We start from the raw sequence: 26,878 nt of genomic DNA, 5'->3' as shown, positions 1-26,878 counted from the left end.
ACTGTGGTTTGGTCGAAATAAACCCTTAATGCTTTAATGTGAAAAGGCAGCCGCAAAACGGGCTGCAATGGCTGCAACGTAATCCTTGGGGACAAATGCGCCCGTCAAAGTACGTTATTGTACTTTTCTGACACCTTTATGGAAAGGATCCGTACAGAGATAGACCCTTTTGTTCAAGAGTGAGATCCTTTTTGTTTAATCAGAAACAGAAGTTATATCGCTGCTGCTATATGTTTAAAATCTCGTATACAGAACCTTTAAAGAAACAGAGAAAAATATATTTTCAATGATGAAAAATGAACACCATATTTTTCTGTTACTCTAGCAACACAGCACAGCTTTTTTGTATTTCACCTGTCTTCTGTCCTTGGGTTAAACAAATCAGTAGCAGAGTTCTGCCACAGGCACCAGCTGTTTTTATCTGCTTGTTGCTATTGGAAATGATGGCACTTAGGCTCAAGGGCCCTTTCTTAGCCTTGATAGAACTAGCTATCTATTCTGAGCCTCTTGGCTCTCTCTATACCCCTGCTAACAGTATGGCCACAATCTGCCCTTATCACTAACCCCAACATGGTCCCCTCTCTAAGTCTGGCTCAAGGGAAAGGGAGGGAGGGAAATGGTGGTTTGGATCATGTTTAGGATTCCCACTTTTGCTGCCCTTTCCTGCTCCCCACCCTCCTGTTCCCTGAATCCCATGGCTGACCGATAATGGAACAAAGCTGCTGTCCACTCATCTGTGTGTGTCACATGTCCTGCTTGAAGCCCCCTTCAGTTATGGTGAATCATCTGCGACAGAGTAACTGGAGCACATGGTCACTCTGCCCCCTGGCTCTGCCTTGGCAGTGCCAGTGCTGAATCCATCGCCTGCCCAGGGAGAGTAAAGAGAGGGCAGGCAAGACTTTGCTGCAATCTGCCCTCCCTCTCCCTTGAAGCTCAAGCCTGCATGGGTGGCCCTGTCTGAGGCTGTTTGCTCTTAATTGAGTTGCTCACTCAGCCACTGGCCCTGGGGGACACCTCTGTGTCACTTCCTATGATTAACCTAAATTTCATCCATCGTCCAGGACTGCTGCCAGATCTGGTAAGGCCAGGAAGTATGTGTTGAGACATCCACAATAAAAGAGCAAGAAGAGGAAAAGGAAAAGGGTGAGCAGAAGGCCAATGTAAGATTTAATGATGGTGGCAGAATAGATCCACCCATTAATGCGCACATCTATACATAAAACAGAGAAGTGAGGATGAAGATAATTAGAATACCAGGTAAAATATCCAACTTTCTTGCCTCAGCAAAACCTGTACTGCATTGATGTCACACAGGCTGCATTGAGCTGGTCAAGTGGATTTAGAAATGGCCTCTTGTCATACCGAGTTCCATTAAACAGCATCGGTGCGGACCAATTTGGGCTTTTTAGCTCTGGCCTAGTTCCAGGGGATAGGATGGTAACGTATGGGGCTTTCTGTGAGTTTGTCTAGGTTAGGTTGCTCATTTCCCCAGTAAGTAGCAGGAGATCAAAGGCAGTGAGTGAAGAGCTATTCTTTCCAGTTCTACACTGGGCCAATCAGACCTTTCATTTATTGGCACTCCAAGAAGCTGTATAAATCACATCAACCAGCATCGACCAGAGCCTTAGTCATGAACAGTAGCTCACAACAACACATGGATTTGCTGCTGTCCTTGATAAATGTGAAGTTATTTAACAGCTTTGATGAGCAACCAATGGCAAGAGCCATCGTTTTCCTTTCTGGTATCCACAGCTTCTTCTTGTGCTCTCACTTGTTTTCTTTCTCACTTGCTTCCTTTTTCATGCCTATTTTGTTTTCCAAACACTTGTGTGCGTCGGCAGCCCTATCCCTGCCAAGGCACTCATGGAGAAGTGATAGGCATGGGGAGTCTGTGGGCCAGCAACCATGAAATAAATATGGATGGTCATGAGTGAGATGAGCGAGGATCATCTGTTTTGCCATCTGCTTGTGCGAGAGCGTGGATGTAATGACTGTAGTCCTGCCTAGCCCAGTGAGCCCTCCTTTGCCGGGAAGGCGCTTGACAGAAACCCACACTTACTGGGCCCACAAACACACACCATACATGTACATGTACATGTACACATTCATTCATACACACACACACACACACACACACACACAATTGCACAAAGAAACACCACTTATACTATACACAGTCAGTTGTTCCCCCTAAAGGGTACAGTGCACACCAGTGCCTATACACACAGAGCCACATAGACACAACAGCACAGCAGTGGCTTCCCTACTAGGCTAAGGTACAAAGCCCGGGCTGCTGTGAGTGTTTGACTGCCCTGCCTATTGTGTGAGCATCTTGCCCACCGTGGCCATTAGAAATGACAGGTTGACAGTTGCCAGGCAGGATTGGTGGTGGTGATTGTTCAGCTGGCAGTGTCCTACCATGTGACAGTCTCTTAGTGTCTCTGCATGAAGAACAACATGGGACTTGTGTTTGCAGCACTCGGGGCATTGAGGGGAATAAAAAGCTGCACCAATCCACCAACACCAGAAACTCCCCCACCACCGCTATGCTCTGTCCCCCAAGCAGACAAATCTCCCTTTTTTTTCTTGGATGGCTTCGTCGCTGAGGGCTGGTAATAGTATGAGTGTATGTTTATAAAAAAAAGGGGGGAAAAAACAGGCTGTTGAATTATACATATTCCTTATGGAGGGTGACACAGTAGGAGCTCTCAGAATCAATCTTGACGCTTGGATGGAATCATAGAGCGCAGAGAAAATGGCAAACATTGCTGTGGCTCAATGGCCTGATGCTCTCATAAATATGTTTTTATGGCCCTGAATGAGTTGGGGCACAGAGATGTTTGGTGCTCATAAGGTGTGTGTGTGTGTGTGTGTGTGTGTGTGTGTGTGTGTGTGTGTGTGTGTGCGTTAGATTGTACAGTATAATGCTTCATACTGGAGGTAATAAAACATCCTAATTTAATTAGCTTATACAATATGAAAATCAATAGCATGCCAATCATAGTTTAGCGTGTTATACGTCATAAATCAGGAGTTCAGTGTAAGAAAAGGACTTGATTGCTGATACTATCTTGTTTCTCAGTAGCTCTGAGGATGCTATTACTGTATACTGTATTGGCCATTTGCACAACAAAGTTACAAATGCATCTAATGCAACACAACACTCAAATCAAATCCTGTCTCATTTACTGGATCCTCTGTGGAGAAACTGAACATTCTGCTGCCTCTGACTTTTCATCCATCCTTTGGGTTAAGCGTTGTCTTGGGAACTCAGAGAAAAGCAGGGTGGCTGGGGGTGAAGTAGGGTGAGGGAGACTGTTAAGAGGCTCTTGAACTAAAGTCTACTGTCAGTGGAGAGTGCTGAATGAGAAAACTGTCCAAGAGGAGAAAAGAGAAGCAGAAGAAGCAACAGATTCATGGCTAGGATGATTTGTTTTGCTTGTCTACACCCCCTCAAGCTGTCAGCCTCCACTATCAATGAAATACATTTGAGCAAAACCAAGCATAGCTCCATGCCATGTACAAAGTCATGGGATGGGAGAGTTACAGCTGCTTTACCACTAGCCATGTAGCTTTTCTGCTCTCTGTGTTGTTTACAGTCTCTGTTCCCAAGTTCCCTGTTTCTTTTTGTCTGATTAGGAATTTCACAATGTTCTCTTTGGTAAAAAAAAAAAAGAAGAAAACTCTGTACAGAGAAACAACGAAGCAGCCATCCCTCTTCAGCTGTGATGTTTTTCTCTCTCATTCAGTTTGAAGCTTCACCAACTGGCACACTCTACTGCTTTTTTCATGTTGCCCTGGCATTTAAGCTACAGCGAAAGCACTCTTTGAAATCTGTGGCTCTAAAAAAAAAAAAGTTATATCCGTCCCCAATGATGTGTGGCGGCCACAGGACACACCACTATGTTTTGAACCTGTGTAATTTGGTTATTAATGTTGACCCTGTCTGCCCTATACCTTATTTATCTCCCATTTTATTGAACCATAGGGAATTGCAAAGACTGCAGAAACTCAGACTCTGGATGCCAGTAGATGCGTGAGTATGATGCAAAGGGAGTCCCATACTTCTTCCCAGGCCGGCCTTTTATGGCCTTTACCTCTCTGATGATTCACCTGCCAATAATCAAACATGCCTCACTTTCATGTCGTGTATGCTCCAATAAAGCTTAATAACAAGTTGTGGATTTAAATAGCACAGGCCGAACCCTGACACCAGCTCTATCCCTTGCTCCACATAGGGCTCGAAATAGCCAAGATCTGGCCCAAAACGTCACAGGGAAATTGGGATTAAGTTCGGCTTGATGTCGCCTGTCTCTCCACTGCCCAGATTTCCACTTGCACTTTCCCAGCAGCACTCTCACATCTTTGTGGGTCACATCACAGAATTCCTGTCATCAAGGGCAGCGGGTTTTAACGTCAGGGACTGTGATATCTCCTCCCCAAACCCTTCCCTCTCCCTCTTCCCTTCCACCGATAACAGCTAATCCTTGCCTCACATTACACTGTGACCAAGATCAATTAAAACCCTGCCTCGCCCTGATAGCAATCTCCCTCCGCAGCAGCCAGTGGTGAGAGAAGTTTGTGTCTGTGTGTGTGTGTGTACAGTCTTAGTACACATGTGGATGTGCCTGACTGTGTGTGTGTGTGTGTGTGTGTGTGTATTGGAGGAGAGAGCTGTAACAGAGAGCCATCGCCATCCTCTTCAGTGCGCTGCAGTCAGTTGCCAAGCTGCAGGGAGAGCCTGCCATTGATTTTCATCGCCTCTTAACAGAGATGAAAGACAATAAAAAACAATAACAGTCATGATCACAACACTGCTGGCCATGTATGCATATAATGATTATCCATATCTTAATTAGTATTCTTTCCTTTGTTGTAATTATTTTTATTTGGCACTGGCCTTTTCATTGTTATGAATTCTGTAATGAAAATGAATAATGCTTAGTGTGTTTGTATGTGTGTTTGTGTGTGGCTGTGCTAACACAAAACTGTTGATTGTGAGTCTGCATCCTACATTCTCTTATTTCTCATTTTTGGATCAGTACAATAGAGATCTCTCACACAAAGAGGATTCTCCCTGCCTATCATTTTTATTTAGAAAGTTGAGTGTAAGTGGGCAGCATTTTCTGTTGCGTATGGTGTGCCAGTTTCATGGTGCGAGTTGTTTCCAAAACCATTGGCAACATAGTGAGACTGGTTGGCATAAATGGAAGTCTTGGTCCTGGGGTGCCAAATGTGCTTTGGCATGTGAGATGGAGGGTTGGGTAGTGGGGGACGCCATGAAGGTAGAGGATAGGGAGGGGATGGTAGTGAGCACAGCAGGACAGGGCGGGAATAGTGGCTGCCAAGCCGACTGTCATGTTAGCCACTGGGATTGGCTGCTGTGGGCCTCAGGTTGTTTTGGTGTGTACATCAAAAGGACAGGCTGTGAACATGAAAACACAACTCATTTTTCCCCATCTATCCCATCTTTCACCTCTCCTACATTCCTTTTTTCTCTTGCTCTTAGGCTCTCTTTTCGTCTTCTTTCCCACGAGAGGCACATCCAAGGTGCTGCAGAATCTTTGAGCTCAGGAGGAGAGACAGCATGCCTGCAGGGTTGCCACGACAAAGTGCAGGAAAGACCCGGGAGAGGAGAGGAAAGGATAGATGTGGAGAAGAGAGGTGGCCAGCAGTCTGAAAGACACAAGCCTAACTATTGTGTTATCAGAGATGACAGAGGAAATGTGTCTACCATATTTTCAACAGAACAGATGACCCAGGAAAACTAAACACAAGCTTCTCACTGCATCACAAACCACAAGAAAAGTACCATCTGCTGCCATTTTCACCCTGCTTCAATTGTGTCTGTTTAGTCTTTTGCACTGCTGTCAGCACTGTTTCAATTACATCCTGCAGCTTATGTCTATAGTCAATTACATCAGCTTTGTGTTCATGTGTAAGGCCGCAGGTTGACTTGTGTTTGTAGGCTATGCAGAGCTTTCTTCTTTTATTGTTTAATCCAAAGATAATGGTGTTCTTGGCCTGCGAGCAGTATCCACCCCTTCGCACCGCAGTGCAAGAATTAAGTTGTGAATGATCCAAATTCAGAACAAAGAGATCCAATTTTGATTCCTTAATGGTGTTGTTTTTGTTTTCTTCCCTTTTTGTACCACACTTTTTATTTTTAGTTGGTGGGGCTTTTTCTTCTCCTAGATTGGCTCTGCTTAGTTGTGACCTAGTTTATTAAAAGGGGGGAGTTTGGCCAAGCCATGGGAATCAGGGGCAGATTAACTTTCTATTAGTTCTCCCTAGCACAGCTCCATATGTCAGAACCACTGCTGTAAAAAAACAGAAGTCACTAAAAGAGTAAAATAACTTGTATGGGTGAAATGCCCACTTCAACTGAGCAGCTGCATCCCTAGCATAAACAAACTAAAGGCTGAATTATGCTTCCCGCAATGGTGTAGCAGTAGTCACAGTGTAGTTACCTGTATTTATAGTTCAGCATAAAATTTTAACTACTGACTGTGAGGCCACAACCCTAGATGATGTGTTCTGCGTTATCAAGCAGTGTTGTGTTTCTTCATACACCTGAAGTAATCATGTTTACGGTCTCTCACACTTATAATAATGGGATTTCAATGGTTAGAGTGTTCCACAGTCTCGGGGGTCGGACAGCAAAGGCCCAGTCACCTTTAGTCACGAGCCGGGATCTAGGAACAACCAGTAAAGCTGCACCCTGATCTCAGAGAACACCCAGGCACATAGGAAGTCAATAAGTCCTTTATATAATTTGGAGCAAGGCCATTTAATGCTTTAAAAGTAATCAGTACAATTTTTAAATCAACACAGAAAAAAACGGGTAGCCAGTGAAGTCGGCTAACACAGGAGTCGAGTTCATATTTCTTTGTGCCTGTTAAAATTCAGGCAGCAGCATTCTGCACCAGTTGGAGTTGATGAAGGGAGCTCTGACTGCTACCAGCATAAAGTGCATTACAGTAGTCCACGTGAGAAAAAATAAAAACATGTATAACCTTATAATGAAAAGAAACATGAATGAACAACATTCTTCTCTTGAGCATCAAAGCAGAGATCTGCATCAAATATTATGCCAAGATTTCTTGTAGCGTGCTTCATATTTTGAGTAAGGGAGACGAGCTTGCTGTGAACCAGGCTGGCAGAGTTTGCTGGACCAATGGCTATGATCTCAGATTTATCATCATTCAATTTAAAAAAAATTGTGACATTCTTGAGGCAGGTAAGGAGATTATATAAACTGCTAGAGTTACTGGACTGAAAAGGGACATATAACTAAGTGTCATCCGCATAACAATGGTGGGAGACACTGTGGTTTTGAATGATCTGGCTGAGAGTAAGCATGTATATTGAAAATAACAGAGGCCCAAGAATGAACCCTTGAGGAACACCACAATTAAAATGAGAAACTGAAGATCAGGTATTTTCTACAACAAGAGAGAAAATCCTATTTGTGAGGTAAGAACGTAGGAGATGCGTGTGGAGATGTTCTCTTTAGACCAACCCAGGCTTATTGATAGAGAGCAACAAATGCAGCAAGGACAAAGTTTGAGATGGAAATAGTTTTGCTAGTTAACAAAATAGGTATTTGTCTAGCATTATTGTAAAAGAGAAAATGACTTAGCCTTTCTTTAACCTGCTGAATGTTGTCTCCACATATCAACTAGCACTACTAGCACTGGAAACATGTGGGGGGGAAACACAAAGCAGCTCACGAGGGTCAATCACAATTCTTTCAGTCTCCACACATCCCCGTAGCCCTGATTTGTACTGTAATTACATTTCTGAGGAGGTGCACACCACATCATGTAGGTACCTCAAACACCTCAATGCAGAAACATCATTCAGCCTTAAGAGTTTGTGTTTGCTGCTTAGTTTAGAAGTGAGTGGCTAGCAGAAGAAAAAGGAAATGGGTGCTATATTATTGCTTTATTGTATTTCCAGCTGGAAGTCTTACAGGAGTCAACAGTAATCTCCAGTTTACAATCACAGTAACTATCAAACACAGACTGTGTTTGCCAACAAACAAACACAACATCACAAGTAAAAGATGTAGTGATTAATTCAGTATTGGGTAGAATAAGGTGCATTAGTGGTTTGCAGCTCATCACTGTTTTTGAGTGATGGGCTGAAAACATATTAGGCCCGTCTTGAGTCAGCTGTCATCTGCCCTATATCTTCATTGTTTTTCAGTCCTTGTGTTTTTGCCTGATTTAGTGTAAACACATCCATGTTATCCACAGCCGTGCTTGTAATTAAGCATATTCAGGAGTGATATCATCATTGAATCTCAAAGCATTTACAGGGGTATCCAACTGAAGTCGGCTTACAAAAGAAATCAGGGATCAGGAGTAAATGACAAGAGGATAAAGGGATAGGAGATAGGAGAGCACTGGGGAAGGGTGTTCTGCTTCTTGTCTTATTTTACTGCAGTCAGAAGGTGGGGGCTAATGATTATTTTGATGGCAATGAGCTACGATACATCTTGAGGGTGTTAGTTTGAATAATTTCTTTTTGCTGTGTGCCTCACATTTGCTGTGTGGTTTCTTTATGTTAGTAAATGCTGCCTCCCACTTACTGTATCACATTCTCACACTCATTACCCAGTAATACTGTAGCATCTTGATCTGGGCCCCTGAGTTACTAGCATACATACTGGACCCAGGGTGAGACCAAGTTGAGGAGGTGTGACAATTACACTGGTTGAGCACTAAATATCTACTAATCAGAGTTTGACCCTGGTGTCAGCTATTTCACACAGTTTACCAATGCATTTTCAAGGCCACTAATCTGATGTCAAAGCAGTATTCGAAGGACAAAAATATGTAATACACAACATGCACTCATTTCTTCTCATGCTACTAAACTCATGCTCGTGCCAAACAGCTACAATAACAACCAGAGGCAGCAGTGTTGTAGTCAAGACCACCTAAATCGAGACCAAGTCATGACCAAGACAAGAGTGTATCGAGACCAAGACAAGATCAAGACTTTAAAGGGTTGAGACCAAGTCAAGACCAAGACCAATGCAGGGCAGGACCGAGTCAAGACCAAGACCAAGCAAAAACGTAACTTAGGAACAACAATTTGTCACCACATGCCCCGTCCCCTCAATTTCAAAAGTTAACACTGCATTAGCTAGCTTTACATCCCTCAATATATGTTAACTAAATTAGGTAGCTTGCGAACCTAGCTAGGTGGCAAATAGCTGGCAAGCAACTGAAACTAGCGCCCTGAAACATACAATATTTACTTACCATAAAACTTAATATATAAACTAAAAAAATAATAGCCAGGGCTTTTATTTGCTTCAATCACTGAAGTCAACCTGCCTATATTTGGGACAAGCTTTCAATTCCTTTCGTACAAAACTTTTGCTCAGCAAAGATGGGAAATACTATAAAATGTTTTATTCAAACCAGTATGAATATTACTTGTATAAAAATTGCATAACATATAATTTACGACTCATTCATTTGATCTAGTTCTGATGCACAGAGAAAAAGAGAGAGGGAGAGAGAGAGAGAGAGAGAGAGAGAGAGAGAGAGAAAGAAAGAGAGGTAGCCTAGCCTAGGATGAAAGCCGAAGGTTACTGTCGTTATTTCATTACTTGGATAATTTATTTATGAAAAACGTTTTGATTCTTTTGATAAGTGGACCCTTACAGACTAAAGGAATATAAATAATTGAGGAATGGACACATATTTGGACTTTATGACCACTTCAAAGGTAGGGAGTCGCCACTTTTTTTCATGTCTCTTGTTTACCATGCCAGTAAATCTGAATGAATTATACTTTGGTGCTTATGGTGTCCGTAAAATGAACTGAATGATTGAATTGTGGAGATCTAACGATGTGTAGCACATCCATTGACAAAAGTTTAAACCTTTATATCTGTATGTGCAATCTAAGCAGCTTAGAACTAGCTCAAGCGGGCAACCCAGTGGGCTTTAAGAGGTTTTATACATATATACATTTATACAGACCCAGCGTCTAATTGAGACCAATGTCAAAACATGTAGCCACACCGGGCCAGTAATATGTCTAATTTTAGCTTTTAATTGTAGTTTTACAGTAATATGTATAGCTAATATTTGCTAAATCTCTTTGGGTGAGGGGTTAAGAGATTTCTGAAGAGGTTTGGTGCAGAGGCAGATTGCTAACATTAGCAAGTCTGTGTCTGACTTCCTGCCCGGTTCATCTGCTCTGTGCAGCTTGATGTGGCTTCAGTCAAAAATAGACTTGCCGCGTATTCACCGCGGAGCAGAGCGGAGAGCCGCTTCTGGGACACTGCGGCACGTCTGGTGGGATTGTCTAGAATGGCCACAAGCAGCTCTGGCGGCCGCATCACAGCCAGAACGCGACTCAGCCGGAATGCCTGGTGGGATCCAGACTTTAGCTCACCTTTGTTTATGTTTTTTTTCTAATTGCCGATAAAAGTTTGACGTGGTCCCAGCTGTCTCAGTAAGCATTGCATTGCCAAATTTAGCTACATACTGCTGTGTGTTTTCATTTGAATGCTGCTTTGCAGATGAACTCTTTGTGGTTTAGGTAGCCAGATGTTATTGCAGAAGATCTGACTGACATCTCCTCCCAGACAGCCACAGCTTCTCCTGTCTACTGCATTCACTTTCTTGGAGTTTGTGTGAAGGGGGGTGGGGAGGGGTGACAACCGTTAACAGTAACAAAAACTTCAAATTAGAAATGAATGAGAAAGTTATTGGTTGCATTTGAAGTTTTACATCCAGTCACAGTAATGATCAGACAATGCACAGGCAATTAAATGATATCTCCATAGTTGTGGTCTTGACCGGTCTTGAAATAAAATCCAGAGTCCTCTATGTCTGAAACCCAGACAAGACAGAGTAAAAATGCGGTTGATTCCGAGACGAGACAGAGACCTTCAAAAAGTGGTCTTGAGACCAAGACCAATCTCGAGTACTACAACAGGATAATAAAACCATGCCATTGGATAAATAAATACCCTACTTCTACTGATCAATGGTAGTGTGATGTTAAAGAAGATCCAAATTATTTTCCTAATTATGCAAACGTGCATACATTTGCATGGTGACACATGATGCATAAGTTGTCACATTACGTGTATAAGACAGTCGAGATGGACCAAATGTTCTTGAACCAAATGGCCCAGGCGTGGGAACATTTTGAGCAAATGCTATGAATGTAATATGGAGTGAGTGATTTAATGACAGCAGAAACAAATCGCACACTCACAGTCAGAACACACAGGAGCACACAAGCACTAATCAAGACCAGTGAGTCCTGCAGGCAGATCACTCATCTATGTCTCTGCCTTTCATTACCTGTCCCGCTTCATGCGAGGGTGGTTGGATAACGCTGCCTACTGCCTCTGCAGAGCATCTCTGCAGGGCACCCTCATGGTGGTCCTTCCTCCCCACCACTGAAAAACTACCCATGGCTACTTTTAAACTTGGTTTGGATGATTAGACTTGAGTTGCATCCAAGAACACCGCTCAGCCCCAGCGGGGATTCAGCAGAGAGCATCGCAGCCAATGCATAATTTCTCAGGATGGGGGGACTCACACTGAGCCAGTGAGTCCTAGTCCTGCAACGACAGACATGTGAAAAGCTTATTGAAGAACTAAATAAGACTGTATTGAGCAGATGAGAAAAAAAAACAAGATTGGAACTTTCCTCTGATACCTTCAGATGGAGTGTCAGTTCAGTAAAATTCCAAGTTAATGCTCATTATTGGATAAAGAGGAGATGGATATTTCATTTTTTCCAAGGGAATAAAGCTGACCTTTGTACTTCCATCTCCTGTTCCACCTGCTTTCTACATCTTACTGTCTTCTCCTTCATCTCCCTCACTCTCCATAAAGGGATGCTCAAGAATACGCTCTGCAATTCTCTCTTCTCAAACTTATCCACATCTTAATTAAAAGTTTTATGGCATTCCTAGTTTCATTTTGTATTACTCTTCAGTTAGCTTATCTAAATGTTATAATGGAAGGCAATTTTTAAATCTGAAGAGAAAAACTGCATTTTTGGAACAACAACAGCAACAGCACAATGTTATGAAGATATTTTGGGCCTTTCTATCTGCCAAATGAGGAGATTTCAGTCTCTTTCATCCAATTCTAATCAACGCTGAACATGTGGGAAACTAATGGTGTTTTTCTGTTTGCAAAACAGCGCCCGCTTCACCTGAGTGGGACAGTATACTGGATTGAACAGATTATGGACTGTACTGTACATAACAACGGGTCAAACGTACAAAATGTGCATCTTTTATTTTTAATGGCTTATGAATATTTAACTGCCGGGGTCACTCTGCAAAAAATTCCACAGTGGAAATCAATAAATAGTTTTTTTAAATGGAATCCTGGGCAAAGCATTTAGTCTCACCAAAAATACTATGAATTACCCAGAGCACTCTGCCAGGGAGAAAAACTGCAGTTCCTGACAGCACTGAGTGTGTGTGAGAGAGTTTTTATGCATGTGTCCATGGCTGCATATGTGCATTCTTGATTTTTCTATTGTGAGGCCTTTGTTGTGCCTTTTCCACTGTTTACTTTTTTGGGCGTCTGTGTGTACAGTGTACGACTTGATTCTAGTAGGATTTATGTGTACAGTATGTGTTTCTGCAACTATAAAGGTATCTTTCATTCTGTCATGCTCATAAATTTAATTTCAAAGTCAAGAAACATGAAACAGGAATTTAAAAAACAGACTTCCACTGTGGCTGGATGTGCGCCAGCATACTTTCAGCCAATTTTTTTTCTCCTCAGCTTTTTTCTTTATCCAACAGTAAAACGTTTTAACTGGGGGTGATTATGCGGGCCAATGTGCCAAGGGTTTTAGGGAGAGCAATGGTGTTACCATGGTACTTGCACCCCTCTTGGTGTAAACAGGAGCCAGTGATTCCCCATTGGGATGATTTTGCATGCAGGTTGGAGAAAGAAAGCTGCTGCCCCCCAAATGCATTCCATCACCATCACCCTAAGGGTCCACTGCTGGAGCCTTATTTCGACACATAGAGGAGAGGAGGGACAGAGAGGTTTGGGGGCATAGAAATGAATGGGGATATTAGAAAGGGAGAAAGAAAGTTGTCAGTAGAATGTGTTGAGGTGGATGAGAGAAAGGAATGTATCCAAGAGATACAGAAGAAAACAGATGCAGAGAATGGTGAGGAAGGGAAATAGAGACCTGAGTGTATGGAAGAATAAAAAAAGGGTAGAGTGGGATTAAATGCTTTGAAGGTATAGCTGTCTGAATTTACATACCAGAAAAATGTTACCCAGGATGATTGCTCCACTGTAGCTTTAGGGGGAAAACTCGTTTGCATGAAATTTCAAAAATCAGCCCAAGACAACTATAAGCAGCACAATATAACATCAGTGGTTTCTCCAGGAAAATGTTATCTGAACCGTCCTCGGTGGTCATAGTGAGGCCTCATACAGAGCCCTGGGTTAGTGATAGGGGCCATACTGATGAGCAGTCACGATGCAGTGTGAGTCTGAAGCAAGCTGGTATAGCTTAGACGCTGGTGGCTTATCTCAGGCTTGATTTTTTTATTTACTTTTTGGAGTCCAATCCTTTTATCTGTGATCTAACCTGCAATGACGAGATAAAGCTGTGCTGACTTTTCCATAAATGCACTTATCAGAGCTGAACAAGCTCTCCAATGCCAATGAGATGGGCAGGATGATCAATTAGCATTCAGTATGCATGCCTTCACCTGCGCTTCCCACAGATACACAAACAAGCACACACATACACCTACAGTATGCACTCATACATAAAGCACAGAGGCGCACACACAAACACACTTTTCCACTTGTGCTACTGTGTCTCCAGGCTATTCATGGTAATAGCTTGGGCTTTCAGCCCTAAGTGTGTTTTTTTTCTGTTCCAATCATACAATAGTGCCTGCTGAGCTGGCAAGTAAGAATATCAAACCACAAATGAAATTCCTGAGAGCCGTCTGCACCAACACCAACTTGTAACATGAATTTTTCATCATTTGGTGTGGTAATATTACCTTATTAGAGTACTCAGGCAGCCATTCAATAAGCGTGGTGCCAAGACTGGATCAGTGGTTGTATCAAAACAGCTCAATTCATTCAAACCCCCTGCACACACAAATATCTATACACACACATGCACTCATAGCATCTTGCTGTACATGCATTGCACTGATATGCAATAAGTGGCATGTGTGACACTGGAGATGGACATGGAGGAGACGGTCACTGGGAACATATTGGGTATATAGTGCTTTGTCTCAGCCACAATCAAATATGTAAGCTGAATGCATAATGCCAACACAAACATACTCAATCTTTCTCTCTCACACACACAGTATTTCAATCTATTTCTATCTTCTTGTCTGTCTCACCCTGTCTCTTTCACTCATCTTTCTACTCCTACTGGGATCAAAAGGTATCAGACACGGAGCAAGGTGGGTGAGTGTTGTGGGGGGGGGACTGACTAAGAATTACCAGCACAATAGCGATTTCTATACAAATATTCAAAGCAGGTCTTAGAAAGTGTAAGTCACTCAGATCTGGTGTATTCATTACTTCACCATCTTTCATGCCTTATGCTCACCTGCAGCCGACAGCTGCTAGCTCTTTTGGTGGGTTGAGCCCGGTCTCCTGGTGGAGTCGGGAGAAAACATCATTTTCACCTGGCTGATATTTATTTGTGGGATGAAAACATTACAGCATCTAGCAGGAGTTCAACACACGTGGTAAAGAAGGACTAGCTGGTTATTTATTAATTTCTCAGGGCTAGGAAAATATTTACATCTTTGCTGCTGCTGTTGTTTGTGTCTCTCTAGTTGTCATTCAGTATGGGATTTTTTTTGTTTTCATGGCAGGAGGTCATAACATGAATGGAGGTTATTATATGATAATAGCAGCAAGAACACAGATTTCAAAAACTATGCATGATAAGGAAGTAGTTTTTTTTTTTAGTAGTAGTACCCTGAAACTTGACTAGGAGGGTTTAATTTAGCAACTGAAGATACCTTCATGAATGAACAGTTGAGGGGAGTGAGTGAGAAGAGAAGAAATGGCCATTTGACAGTGAGACTCAGTAGGGAATCATGGAGTAGCTGCATCTTTTTTAGTGTTGTGCTAAAAAGAAGAGGATTTGGAGGCATGTTGGGAAAAAAGCTTGCCCTAATGGATAGTGTGTGACGCAGGCTGCACAGAACAGGGATTAAGTGGCATCATAGATGTGTGTGTGTGTGTGACACATCTTGCATATCCGCATGTGAAAACAGTCAGGCTGTTTCCTTACCTTTAATTGCAGTAAATAAGAGGTGTATGGATGTATTAATTCCTATATAACGATACATGTAATTAATATATAATAAACTGTAAGGTAAATCAATTGAGAAATAGCTAATGGGTAAAAATAACCCAACACGGATGTCTGTTTTGGCTAATCCAGTCATTGACATTGACAACCTGATCATTAATTGCCCAAAGCTATCCCTTTAACATCCACAGATGTTAAAGGGATAGCTACCAAGGCATATAAGCAGTATGACAAATTGATGCCATCTGATGGTATGTATAGTGTCATATTGCCCTATTGCCCATTCATATCGGTAATGTCATTTTTTTTCCAGGGCTAACAAGTAAGGATTTGGCAAAGAAATCCGCCCCAATCTGTTCCTGTGATATAACTATATATATATATATGTTTCAACAGGTCTTAATCCACATTACACGGATTTAACATGAGATACACAGGGATTTGAGAAGATCAGCGTCAGCTCAGAGACAGAGAAAGAAAAAAAATCTATTTTTTTCCCTCTTTTTGTCATCCCTATATCAACTGTGCTTGTGTATGTGTGTTGCATTTTTTTATCATAATCTTTTTTTTGCATGTTCATGTCAAATATATTGTGGTAACAAGTCCCACATCTTTCTGCTCTCATAAGCCCTAAATCTCTGTTGTTGTCATGTATGCTTTGCAAAGTGATGTTTCTTGCCCAGCCCCCCGGCCCACATTATGTTTGCCATTGTAATCAACTTATTTACAGGTTATGGTCTCATAAAAATTGCAGCTGATGATCTCAGTTACAAGAATTCATCATGATGAGGCATGACATTCATGATGGAATCGGGAATCACTCCCTGACTAACCGGTCTGTGGCACCACCGGCTGCCTCTGTGTCTGGTGGAGCCTGGTGAATTCTGCCGTCTCTGACTTCCTCCAACCTTCAACACGCCCAGCCCTACAGCACGCTGCACAGCTTCTGTTTGCCTCATGCTAAGAACCAAATCTGCCACAAGGCCGCTTAACAACAACAGACTTCTGCGCTATATCGCTTTACATTGAGCAAGACAATTTGGCTAGAATTTGAGCATATAGAGACCTTGTAAGACATTCCCCTTTTATCGTCACCAAATCCGATTCAAACTGATGAGAGCACCCTCAAGCATAATAGTTATACAGCTTTCTGAAAAGACATTCTTTCCTAGTAGCAACCTTCGGAGAGTTCCATTTTGCAAAGATTTTATGTTTTGAGTGTGAAATGAAATGAGAGAGGGGAAGAAAGAAAAATGACTGGTATAATGAAGCCTTCCTGCAACTCCAGTGGTGATTAATATCTGACAGAGAATATTTGATACAGTACATGCTTCACACCTATGAAGAGTGATCATTTTTGCTGCCACAACATATGAAACATCACTGTCTCCCCCCACAAATGAAGAATAAAATCTACAGTAAGTCACAAAAGGAAATAGGAAGATTTGTTTGAGGGAGCAATTGTGTTTAGCAACCATGGCTGCCTGCTTCTTGGCCTATGTCAACCTTATTGCTTTGGTCCTGTTTCCCAGCCCCTCTCCCTGCTCCAATATGATAAGATTTACTGGCATGTCCAAATGGATAATCTTGTTTATTCACTGTAGCTGTTTGGATCCTAACATCACCAGGAGAATTAAAGCCTCTGAATCTCAGCAGGAGGTCAAGCGGCAAAAAAAGGAAATGTAGTTTTCTATCTCTATTCTGCCTCCGTGTTGGTGTTCATTAGTGCTGTAACAGTTGATATTATTTTCACTGTAGCTTACTCTTATATTCCCTCCTCTGTTGTTGATCTCACTCTATATATCTTTCTCTTGCTTGAGCAAGAGATGTGCGTGGATGTGAACGTGTGAGTAAAAGAGAGACAGATAAAAAATCCTTCAGGAGTACAAGTACAGTATACTATTTGTTACTGCTGTTTCTAACTGGTGCTAGTTCGACAGCCATGTGTCAGATGCAACTCTGACTTCTGTAATCCATACCATTGATCCAACATCTAACCAGCAAATTTCTAAATTGCCACTAAATTATTTAATTGATCAGTTGGAAAAGCCCAGCAGTATTTGGGCCAGACGGGGAAATAGAGCTGACAGTCTGCGGGTTAAGCAGGGAGGTGTGGTCTGTCACATGAGCATGCTCTCTCTCTGCAAGAGATCTTCAATTATAAGAGGCTTGCACTACTTTTACATGCCCCCATCAATCCTTCACCTCCATTCAGATAAGCCCAGGCTTTTACCACTTTGTCTTATGAGGGAAATTTGCAGACACTTAGAGTTGATCTTATGCTTTTTTTTTTTTAACCACGAATCCTCTTTGCAGATCTTTCTTTTAGAGAGATTTGACATACTATATTACAATCTCTGTTACTTTATGGACACTGTCCTGCTCTCACCCCAGGAGCTTAGAAGGTAAAGATCGACCCACATCTTAGCTCATTGCTGGCCAGAATGTTGTGAAATAGGTTGAGCTTAATCTGTGATACAATTTCACCATCCTTCCATGAGAGCAGCATGAAAACAATCCCAGCTGAGCAGATGTAATCTTGGGATTCAGATAACAGCAATAAGTAGCGGCCACAACACTGACACAACACAGCCCTGACATGGCAATGTGCACGTCACGCCGCAAACAGAGTGTGCTTCTGTCCTCTTGGGGCCAACAATCTCTCCATCAGTGAAGCGGTTGACTCACCAAATCAATTCAGCAGCAAGGAAGAAACAAACTGCGTGGACAAGACATCTTAGGTGACAGAGAGCTTTTATTTGCTCTCTTTCTCAGTTTCACCTCCTAATAGATAAGACATCAAGATACCCGCAGGGAATTGTTTGCAGTGGTTTGTATCTGTGTATGTGTGTGTGGATGGATGATGGAGGGGTGGGAGGGGGATGCAGGTTGTATGCAATTGCATCAGCCATAGTGCTGAATGTGGATTCCTGGATTTCACTCACGTATAGTGGGGCCATTGAAAGGAAACAGGTGGCGGAGTACGGCGGGGGTGAGGGAGGGGGGCTATTGTAATTAATGCTGCAGATGCTGCTTTCTGCAGCGCATCTGGGCAGTGCTCTCATTTCCAGAAATCTCCTCCAAATTCTCTGCAAATCCCTACAGGCCTTCAGAATCCTTTTAAATCTCTCTGCAACTTTTTCTGTTTCCCCTTGTTTCTTGACCATTACCTCCTCCGCACTCCCATCTGATACAGCATTATTTCCTCTTCTCTCCTCTCATTTGCTTTCTTTATATTTTTTGCTGCCTCCCCCAAAAAGTCCTTCAATTCTTCAGAACCCTGTAACCTCCACTTCCTCTTCCTCCCAACTCCTCACCCCCCCCACACACCTTTGCATAGCTCAGCAGACCAATGGCGTGTGTTTGTGCGGTCACAGTGGTAGGAAGCCCAGTCTCTTCTGATTACAGTGTGCTCAAGATTAGAGGGAATATGCTCTAACACATTCAGTCTGGTATTATGCTGATATCCCCTGACGCTGCTTCACAGGAGCACCACAGCCAGGCTAGGACGCTGCCTCACCGCAAACAGCATGCAGAGCACCAGGTGGAATATGGCATCAAAACTGGCCAAATGGGACAACAGAGGGTTGAGTTCTGAGACAGTGGAAGGAAATACACCAAGTTTGTATGGATTAAAGTGAAAGTGTTGAACCTTTTAAATAAAACATGGGGCAATTTAGAGGTCCAGAGAAATAATGGAAATGATATACTGTAAGCAGTATCATCTGTTCTAGTCCACTCCACTGTCATTTTGTAAAATTGCAACATGCGATACTTTCAGGAGACATATTTTGATTTGCATTCATTCACACATCAAGGGCACATTAAAATAAGGGCAAAGAATTTAAAAATCTTCTGAATTTTCTCCCCTCTTATCTCCCTCAGCTCGGCAAGAGCTGTGCCAACGCAGCGCTGGGGAAAAAAAAGCATCTTTGCATAAAATAGCAAGCGAGCAAAATCTAAAACAGTTGGTGAGGAACTCTAAATAATCACGGAGCTTTTGGAGATGAATGCATTAGCATAACTTAGTCCCAGCGAAGTAATCACTCGTCTCAGGGTGAGAAGATCCCCTCCAGGCTCACTCCTGCTGCTTCTATCCCCCTGAGTTCAGCCTCAACAGAATGACTGACCCCCTGAGACTGAGGGGTAGATAGGACACGTGGCAAAGAGGAACAAGTTCAAGACCCCAATTGGTTTGTAGCAAAGTACCTTCGGCAAGTGATAAGATCATACAAAAAGAAGGATAAATCTGCTACAAAGCATCGTTAGGTTTGTCTTTATTCCCATATCACGGTGGGAGTGACCACATGCACTGAAGAGACAGAGAGTATACAAATGAAGCTATGACCAAATCAAGCATGTGTTCATCGTAGGGAGTCTAAGTCTACAAGCAAAGAGAGTAAAAGTGAAAGAAATACTTCATATCTAAATTCAAGGCATAGTTCAATTTATGATTTTTGACAGATCTTACTTGACTGCATAACAGCATGGGGGGGGGGCTTTTGTCTTCCATTTCAACATGCCAGAAAATTAGAAAATTGTAAAAGTAAGTTTAGTTATGTAATAAAGAGCACAATGAAAAATGATACCCACTTTGGGAACAAATGTAATATTGCAGTGGTCATATCATGTTATGTTTGTATATTTAGAAGGCAAAATGGTCTGAGCAGGTAGCATGCTAATAGTGGAATTAGACTGTAAGCACAAGAAAAAATATATTTTCAAAGCCAATACTGGGTGTATTTTTAAAATCTATAAATAGAAGTGATGTCATAATATCCACAATTGCATGCAGCTCACAGATTTTATACTAGTGAAAACATAACAATTAGCTACAAAGAATTAAAACCTCAGTGTTGGAGAATGTGTATTTCCTGCTTTTAGGTGAAGCAGCATTCATCATCCCATATACAGACATGATTTAAACTAAGCTAGGCTATGCCCGTGGTTTAACATACCTTCAAAATAGAGAAATACATAAGAAATTGGTAAGTAGTTAAAACAGTTTTCAGTGGTAGCTCTGTTATTTTAGAGTGCCATTTAACATAGGCCTAACTCTGCACTAAGCACTAATTGTCATGGTTCAGAAGCCAAGTCAGGCAAGTCACCTAAGGAACAATAAGTGGCCAATTAAAAAAATTTGTAATTTTACCAACACTGTTTGAATGATTTATGTTTACATCCGAAAGAAACAATGCATGTATCAAATACACACCCTTAGCTACAAGCTTGACATACAAAAGCCTGCAAGGCCTCCAGTATTCTAGCTACAGCACAGCTTAAAAACCAAACAAGCGTGAAGGAAGTCTCACAAGCAACTAGCAGACCTTCTGCACAGGCTCATTCACACATCACACACAGTCACCAGGTGACTGAACTACGAAAAAATGTAAAATTGAGGTAATTCCATTATTCAAAGCACTGCAGGTTCTGACTGTCTATGTGGATATAAGAGCTTCAGAGTCCAGGCAAACATGGTACAGCATATAATAACCAACATAACCTTAACAATACAGCAAGGAGTTAGATACACACAGACAGCAACATAGACACATTTAACCATCAGAGGAAAAAACAGCGAGCAAAGACATAAACAGAGGGTGTATTTTACTCACGTTATTTGACGTCTACATTCATTAACGTTATCTTTCATGGGGATGGAGTATCCATGTCTGTCCAACTGCACTTGTAGCTGGGATAGTCATTTTTGTTTGGGTTGTTGGGAGGACTCCTCATTTTCTCATCTATCCATCGCTGCTAGCTACCTAGTCTTAAAACAATAGTAGCTGATATCATTAGCAGCACTGGAAAACAAGCTAACTCTCCCGGTTGTTTCATTTAAATGTTCATTTTCTGTTGTTTGTGGTGAGGCTAGTGGATGTATAGCTTCACAATTCATTTCATTTTTTTCCAGGGACCCGTCCATTTCGCAGTCGCATAACAGTGACAGCGCCCAGCTGTTCAATACTTTCATTTTTAACCAACTGCCAACTTCACCTTCACCAGACGTCGGTATTAAGGGTGCAATATCGGCTTTGACCACACAAACTGGCTGACACTTATCAGCACTTGCAAGAGGGGCGCTGTTTCACTCATTTGAGGAAACTCAATGAAAAGTGGGGAAGACATAGCAGAAACAAGGAAATAATCAGTGTTTGTTAGGCAGTGGTGGAAGAAGTATTCAGATCTTTTACTTAAGTAAAAGTAGCAATACCACAGTGTACAAATTCTCTGTTACAAGTAAAAGTCCTGTATTCAAAATTATATTTAAGTAAAAGTACAAACGTATTAGCATCAAACTTAAAGTACCAAAAGTAAAAGTACTCATTATGCACTACTTCTGTTAGGTGACAGAAAATTATGAAATCTTTTTATTAAAATGTACAGTTATAGCTATTTTGCATAGTGAGGACGCCTAGCTTGCCTTGGTTCATGAGAGAGGGCGTCATTGCATTTTAGGGGGCGCCAGAGGGGGGTTCAGGCATGTTGCAACAGGGGCAATGGCCCCTGTTTTCCCCCTGGTTCAGAAGCTCATGGTGGCAATGATTAACTACAAGGAATCAAAGATGATGATGCTAATTTTGGAAAGGTACTATATTAATAATAATTACTACTCAATAGTAATACAATCTTAACATAGCTGTTCAGATAAATTACTTGCCACATGAGTATTGTGTTTGGATAGTAATGTTAGTCATGTTTGCTAGTTACTGAACTAACATCCATCAATAAGTAACCTAATGGAAAATCACATAACAGAAGTTGCTATCCTGTAATGAAGATATAGTCTACATATAGTCCTTTTACCTTTGAGTCTATTTTATTATGTGTGAAAGGATAAAGTAAATTGCACTAGCGATATGACTACATCATTCATGTAAGTTTGCTAAATTGTGGTGAACAAGACAACAAATTTGATGCTTTGCCATTTTACCTCTTGCCGCCATAGAGGGGGACAATTTAGGGATTTTAGCTACATTAATAAATATTTTTGATATTGCCAGATATTGTTGATTTCAATAACCCCATGTTGCCAGTACTACCAAACCCACATGGAATCAACATCCAATCAACAGTTCTTAGCAGATTTCAGGCACTTGGCAGTTGGAAGGCTAACTGCCAAGATATCTTTCTCATGAGCTGGTAGACCAAACCAGAGCAAAAATTTTTTTTCCAAATACAAGACCAATATTCATTCATGCACCGCATTCAACATCTAGAGAATAAGGCCTTGATATAGTATATCAAGGATTATGGCTGAGTTTGTTTTTCAGTCTTCTTTAGAGGTCTGAAATCACTAAAAGCAGCTTGAATGACAAAGATAGATAAAGGGGACTTCCTTCTCAAAATGTTTGCCATTTGGTGTATTCTTTTTTAATGTAACTGTTGGCACTTTGTTACAAGCCAAAGTGTCTTTGCAAATGCAGTGACACAGTTGCTCATGATCACCCACAGACTTTGTTATTGACCCCTTTGGCCTACTGCATGGAGATGAATGACTGGTAAAAAGTAGTTCTCAAACTGTTCACAATGAGGTCTCTGCATTATCATAGCTGTGGCATTTTTAATTTTAAGAAATGTTGCTGTTGTACTTTTCAAGTGTCCTTCATGCTTTGAGCTGCACAGACCAAATGCCACTGAGTGCACTGTATTGGGGTGATCTACAGGAAATATGGATGGATAGTACTCTGCGAAGAGGAAAAGTTTTGTTGTTATGTTGGGAAACTGTGTCTTTTTGCCTCTGTGTTCATGTGGGTAATGGTAATAAAGACTAGCCCCATTGAAGTTGCCTTTATTTAGATTCAGAAGAATCAGAAGGAGGCTAAAAGTGAACATTTCCACTGGAGCTCCAGTCTTGGGGAATACAAAGCTCATTCACAACTGACAGAGGGCCTTGTGTATTTCACTGTCAGAGAGAAAAGTGGCATTAGCATATTCTTACTGAAGTTCCCTAAAGTGGCACATATGGATGTGAAAATGTTGCCACGTCTAACAGCAGTATGGTGAATGTTCCATGACTTGCACTGTGTGCATTTCCTCTTTTTTCTCTGCCTCTTGTGGGTATGCTAACTGATCCATTAGGAAAAAAACACATGTTTACTGTAAATGTGGCAGTATGTTGTACTCAAGCTTATCTCTTATACCCACATCACATCAGTCATTTCCTTCTTACCTCTATTTCCTTGTTTGTATTTGCTGAAATGGCTGCCTGTTGTCTCCTTTAATCAGAAACAGACAGTGCTTGAACAGCTTTTGATGAATCAGAAAAGTGTTTTTGACTTCCTGTGGGTTTTCAAGTGTCACAGGCTTTTTCAGCATGGAGATCTTCTGTGTTGACCTGTTGATGTATGCAAGATCCAAAAACGTACACAACACGGATAGCTACACATGCACACATGACATGGCTGCAGAAGCACTCAAGCATGCACACGCACATACCGAAAGATAAGCGACTCTGCGTTATATCCTGGGTCAATTTTCCTGTACTGAAATATGAAACAAAAGTTGTTGAGCTGTGTTCACTAGAATCTCTGGCCAAGTTCCCCAGTTTTGACTACACAACTTGTTGGCCTCTCAGTAGGATGGCCATAGTTTTGTATGTTTGTGTTTGTGTGTCTTTACTGTGTCTGTTTGCTTGTGTTCATTTCTGTGCATTGGTTGTGAGTTTGGCAGTGAATACGTTTAGGATGGAAATATGTGTTGGCTTACTGATTTGCTGGCAAGATCTAAATTAGAGCAAATGAAAATGGAGGCCAGGAATAGAAGTGAGGGGATGAATGGACACTGAGAAGAAGATAAAAAGGTGTAGATAAAGGCAATGACAGCCAGTTCTCCATGTGTGTGCCAACCCTCTGATGTTACAGGTGTTATCGTTTAATACATCCAATTTCTGCAACCGCCAGTTGCTAACTAGTCCCCCTCTCTCTTCTTGCTGTGTGTGTGTGTGTGCGTGTATGTCTGTGTGTTTCTCTCCACTATCGTCTCTGTTTCCTCCAGCCTGAGTAAATGTCAGAGCAAGCTGCTGCTCTTCCCAGACCACGCCGTGGGAGACAGACCAACCTCATCGCCGTAGCAACCCTCTGTTCTGGCTCAAAGAAAGAGGCAAGGGCGGAGAAGAAAGGAACTTTTATGCCTCTGAACCCCCACTAGTTTCCTCATCCCCCCTCGTCCTTGTGTATTGTAGCCCAACCCTGAACCATGTGGCCAAGCTCCCAGGCTTTACTGTGACTAGAGAGGAGGAAGAGAGGAGGGCTGCAATTACTAAGTAGGTGACAAGGGATTTCTAAAAGTCAGTTAGAAAATTAAATAAGGCGTTGTAGAAATGTTGGCAGGAACTCTATGGGACATTGCTCTTTGATAGATACTTTATAAATTAATTGAATGAAAGAAAAAAGAAACATGCTCTTCAATTCTGAAAGAAAAAATCCTGCAAAAGACATTTCTCATAAGAGGTAAAGAAAACTTCACTAGAATTACCAGCAAGGCAAGGAAATGGCAATATTAGATTTCCCAGAATACTTCTTTGGCTTGGAGCCATTGTATTTAGTTCCAATTTATACTAGCAGGAGGCTGCCTGATACCTTTCTTCTCTGGTAATGGCTTTCTTCTCCAAGCTGACTTGTCACCTCTAACAAGAAGTGTACCTTAAGGGATTTCAGTGGCCATAGCAGCCTGGCCAAAGCCTGTCACTCATACCCAGAGTAAAGACTATTTTTATGTGACAGCACAATCGGTTGTGCCACTAAGTTGAGTGGCTGAAAAGACAGCATTTAACTGTTACCCTCCCTGAGGGAGAGGTAGGAGACTGTTGGAAAGACAAAAACTGAGAAGGATAAAAGTGTGGCGGTCAGAAGTGAGGAACCATCTGGTTGTAGGTGAGGGACCATATTTAACACTGGCGGAAGCCCAATATTGTGTCTCCGGTGCATCCAAGTTTCTGCCTGTGAATATGCCCGTTTCCCACTGTAAATCTGTCCATTTTGCAACTGCAATTTTTCTCTAAATCTGTTTGCACCCAGTATTCACTATTTTTTCATTCCTTAGGGTATTGACAACCAAACACACACACAGACCATAATATTTAACTTGTTTGTCTGCTGTCTCTTGTCTGCTCTAATAATGTATATTTATTTCTCTCTGTGTGTCACTGTCTTCTCAATTCCTCTCTCTTTAGTCTTGTGTTGGAAGCAACAGAAAAGACTGCCTTTGACACACAGACATACTCACCTTTGTCCTGTTGTAAAACCCATTTCATTTCACCCACGCCAACTGCATAACTGTGAAAAATGTCATAGATGCAGAGCTACAAATTTCAATATGTACACAAATGCACAGGTGTGGATGAGTGCAGTATTTTCTTGTAAATGTAAATATTCATGAGTTAGGTTTTGTGCAAAGAAGGGCTGTTTTGCCAGTAATAATCAGTGATTATACATATGTGTGACTGCATGTTCCCTCATTAGAACTAATATGCGGTGTGCATGTGCATGGAGGGGAGAAGGAACAGGCTTGTTGTGGGAGCTGTGGCAGGTGTGTCAGACAGAATTTCCATGTGAGATGCCCTGCTTTGGGTGATCTTGATCATATGAAGTTTTTTGAAGGTGTGTGCGCATGCATGCATTTTTGGGAGCATGTGCGCTATGTGTGTCTGTATGGGCTGTGTCTATGCATAATAGTGTTTTCTGCTCTGCTGGCTGTGCCGGTGTGCGCCTGTGTTCAGGTTGCACATGACCCTGGCTCTGCTGGGAGGTCCGTGTCTTTCATGTCCCCTGTTCAGTTCTCCCTCAAATCTGGGTCAAAGGATAAAAGAATAACCCACACTGACACACACTGACACACACCGGTCTCTCTGAAAAATGACTTTCTGGAGATTTGAGTGGTAACAAGGTGGCATTGTGGAGGACACTGAAGCAAACTACTTTTAAAATGCACCTTATAGCAGCAGACACACTGTCCTAAATCTAGATCCTGTCACCTCTCTCTATTAACAACAGTTACTCACTGCACCAGTTACTCATCCAGTCCTTCCCCATCTCCCTTCCTCTGTCTCTCTTGGTTTGTTTCAGTACATCTCACAGTTGACCTTGCATAGACCAGATGAGAATGCTGGACTTGCAAGTCGGCAGCAAGTCGATTAGGAATGCGTTGTGGCTCAGTGTCTCCTGGCATCTCTGTGTCTGTCTCTCCATTTCTGTCTCACAGCCTTTCTTGCTCTTGCTCTGGTAGACTTTCCTTCTTTCTCTCACTAAGCCTCTCCAACAATGCTGATGCTCTGGACCAGCTTCAACCCTCAGAGTAGGAAGAAGCCATGCTGGGGCATTTGTGCGTGTCAATGTGTGTGCAGGCATTCATGAGTATGTGTGTGTGGCAGTCAGGAAAGATAGTCCTTGCCAAAGAACAGAGTGAGCATCCTCATGGCTGTCATTGAGGTCTTTTCTGTCTCAAGTTAAAAAAAAGACTTAGGGGAAGCAGGGAATTGTCCCTGCGCTGGGACACGCTGCCTCTCTCATAACTTCACCCCGCGGGCCTCAGGCTTGGAGCATGGCAG

The 26,878-nt window shown here is 42.0% G+C and overlaps 1 protein-coding gene across 1 annotated transcript in view; it reads right to left on the bottom strand.

Moving 5' to 3' along the window:
- The window catches only part of kirrel3l (kirre like nephrin family adhesion molecule 3, like), a 67,965-nt gene extending 47,001 nt beyond the window's left edge, over window positions 1-20,964 (bottom strand). Inside the window, exon 1 of the mRNA XM_044207662.1 lies at window positions 20,946-20,964. The gene's annotated coding sequence lies outside the window, so the exon portion shown is untranslated. The remainder of the gene's footprint in view (window positions 1-20,945) is intronic.
- Between the last annotated feature and the right edge of the window lie 5,914 nt (window positions 20,965-26,878).

Source organism: Siniperca chuatsi, linkage group LG9 (assembly GCF_020085105.1).
Source record: "Siniperca chuatsi isolate FFG_IHB_CAS linkage group LG9, ASM2008510v1, whole genome shotgun sequence".
Taxonomy (NCBI): Eukaryota; Metazoa; Chordata; class Actinopteri; order Centrarchiformes; family Sinipercidae; genus Siniperca; species Siniperca chuatsi.
Note: the sequence above shows the minus strand (reverse complement) of the source record. Positions and strands in the feature narration are given on the sequence as shown.